Genomic DNA, 3,074 nt, shown 5'->3' on the forward strand with positions numbered 1-3,074 from the left:
CCACCCTCCGTCCCTGCCGGCTGTGGATCTGCGCGTGGCCCACGGCAGGACGGCGTCATGGGGGTGCTGGCAGCGAGCAGCGGTGTGTGCGCGGCAGTGGGAGCAGCGGTCTGGGCTGGCTCCTGCCCGAGCACCGGAGGTGGGATGCTGCTGGAAATCAGTGTGCTTATTTCAGCTTGGAAGAACCGCCAGCATTTGTCCCCAGGCTCTGCTGCCGTTGATCTGCACGTGGCAGACACTGCCGGCTACAAGGGAGAGAGGTGTTCTGAGGCCCAAATATGTATGTTAAAAGTCACGAATCTGCCCCCAAGTACCTTATGATTTGAAAAGTGGTGATAACTTGGAGATTCTCTTTCTTTCCGCTATTGCTTTTCAAGCCTGTAGGGTCATTTGAGCCAGCTCTCTGGAGTCAGCAGGGTCGGGGAGATACTGAGGAAAAAACCCCAAAGTGGAATTTCATGTCTAATCACATGGCTCTGGGAGGTGGTGATTTAGAAAAAGCGCTCATAATAGGAGAGTGGGAATTGGTGACGGTGGTTTGATATCCAGGCTTTTTTGGTGTTATATTAGTTCTTGTTACCAGCTTTGATTATGTCCTGCAAATTGGGTTCTACCAGATCACTAGGGAGTTAAGAAAAAATCAGCCATTTTTTGTGCATTTTAGAGTTCAGAACTGGCTATGGAAGTTAGGCATTAGGTTGCATGGAAACCAATTTTTACCCATAAAATGTAATCTCTGAAAGAGCTGTTGCTAGGGCACCAGATGTGTTTTTTAAGGAGTGAGGATAAAAAGTGAACACCTGAAAGTGAGTCTTGTTGGAAAAGAGCGTGAGCTTTGGTCCTTGTTTCATGCCATTTCTCACGGACACACACACATATGGACACTGTTATCGGTACGTTTCTTGTGATGGTGCAGCCGACTGCTCACATCGGGTGAAGATATGAACTTGCATCAACTCTTTAGCTTGTCCGCAAGCTGTAATCACACCTTAAAGCCTGGGGAGCAGCAGGCTCGGTTGGTCATGTCCATGCTGGGGCGGGGGCAGAGGTTCTGCCCCACCAGTCCCCTCGTCTCCTGCCCGGTCCCTCCAGGGCCGGCTCTTTACGGATGCCCTGAGCCCCTCCTCACTCCAGGGGCATCCTCCTGGAGGGTGGACATCTGAAAGCCTGATGTGTGTCGGATATATCATTCCTGGTGAATGCAGCGATTTAGAGGCTTTCAGAAACCTTGTGGGAGTCTACCACCTTCTTTCAGAGCACCTTCCTCTGAAAATCTGACTGCGAGCCCCAGTTCCAAGGGGAACACTTGCTCTCCCATCTATTTTGGGGTGCTGGGGAGTCAATATGTCAGGTGTCGCCGTCTGTTCAGGAGCAGCTGACAGGGTGGGATGGCCAAACTGCAGGACGTGGGGCTTGGCGGTGCTCAGCCAGAGGAGGTGCAGGTAGGGTTCGGTGATGTGGAGTCATCTGAGCTGATTTTCCCGGGTAATAGATTTTATTTTTAACTACACATAGGCTTGTGTGACCTATTATATTGAATAACTGCACTGTTCCTCTCAGTGGTTCCTTTAATAACAACCTTCTGCTCCAGCTAGTGTGAAGGTCAGCTGCAATTCCTGTAGGTTCTCCTTCTCATTTAAGTGAGAGTTTGCTAACTAGCATCCAAAATACCTTCTCAATCCTTCTTTGACTGCTGTCCTTTGCAGGACCAGTTGCAGAGCCTTGCTGGGGAGAGACCCCAGTCCCCCAGGGTCTGACCCAGAACCAGGTGACGGGTCTGGTCTGGTGCCCTTGGCACATCCTGACTTCTTCTGAGATGGCCAAATTGCTGTGCTGGAGCATGTTTGTCATACCAGGTCTCAGGGATTCCTTTCACGACCCGCCGCTGTCTCAGCGTAGTTTTCGGGGCCTCTGTTAGAAATGTGCTTCCTTGATAAGATTTTTAATCGTTAGCCATGAATTTCTGCTCGTAATTAAATAATTGTGTGAGTTAAGTGCTTAGAGACGTGGGAGAAATGTATACATGATGAGACATAGGTGGTGTTTTGTTGCAGGCTTGTTGCCACTGCCTTCGCTTGTGCTGCTGCCAGTAAACCCGTCCCTTTCCGCGCAGCCGGAGTTGGTCCCGCATCTGCCAGGATCCGTGTCGCGCCGGTGGGGTAGGGGGACCCTCCGGCTGCCTGGCGTTCCCAAGCTGGAAGCTGGAAACGGGAGCTGTGTGGGTTCAGCTGCTTGCTCCATGCTTATCTCTCCTCCAGGTCCCCACGTTCATCTGAGCAGGAGATGCTTCTTCCCCTGCCGGTCCCAGGTCCTTCCCTGCCTCTCCCACAGGGACCTGTCCCTGCGGCGTCTCCGTGCCCAGCATGAAAACCTGCTCCAGCTCTCCTCCCTTCCCTCCCTGCAAAAGCAGGGACTTGCGTATCATTGGGGATTTCCCTTTTTTTATGTGGCTCATGGATGTCTGCCGTGGCCCAGAGAATGAATTAATCAAATACTTTTCTCTAAAGGAACAAAACAAGCAAAAACGTGGCTTCGGTTTCAGTCCGGAGCTTTATGAACTGAGATCTGGCATCGCTTGAGGCTCCCGTGAACGTGTTCCCTCTGCGGGTGATGGGCCCATCACGCTTCTCCTGCCTTGTGGTGGCTGTCACCCTGTCAAGGTGACGGGAGAGGGGCTCTCCGAGAGGCACTGCGGCTCCAGCAGACCACGGTGCTCTGATGGCACAAGGCATAAGTGAAATGCTGTGGTGTGGACGGGTGGGCAGACAGATGGGACAACTGCTGCGTGGTGAAGCCACTGCTGTTGGGTTAACACCACGCTCCAGCTGGGTGGTGGCAGCACATGTGGCACTTCAGGGTACGGCCAGGGATCTCCTGGTTATCATCTTCATCCATAAACGGTAACGACCGCACCCCGTCGGGTTTTCAGATGATGCCAAACCGAGGAGCGCCGTCGGTGTGGTCCAGGGTAGGGCTGTGACATGGAGGCACCGTGGCAGGCAGGGGGAGGGACACGAAATCCAACCAGGGCAAACATAAAATCCCGCACCAGGGAAGGGAGCACTTCGCCACAA

At 52.8% G+C, this 3,074-nt stretch overlaps 1 protein-coding gene across 1 annotated transcript in view; it reads left to right on the forward strand.

Moving 5' to 3' along the window:
- The window catches only part of PAX5 (paired box 5), a gene marked incomplete at its 5' end in the record, with an annotated part of 206,804 nt that overhangs the window by 96,559 nt on the left and 107,171 nt on the right, over nt 1–3,074 (forward strand). The gene's annotated exons all lie outside the window — the stretch shown is intronic.

Source organism: Charadrius vociferus, unplaced genomic scaffold (assembly GCF_000708025.1).
Source record: "Charadrius vociferus isolate BGI_N301 unplaced genomic scaffold, ASM70802v2 scaffold1608, whole genome shotgun sequence".
Lineage (NCBI taxonomy): Eukaryota > Metazoa > Chordata > Aves > Charadriiformes > Charadriidae > Charadrius > Charadrius vociferus.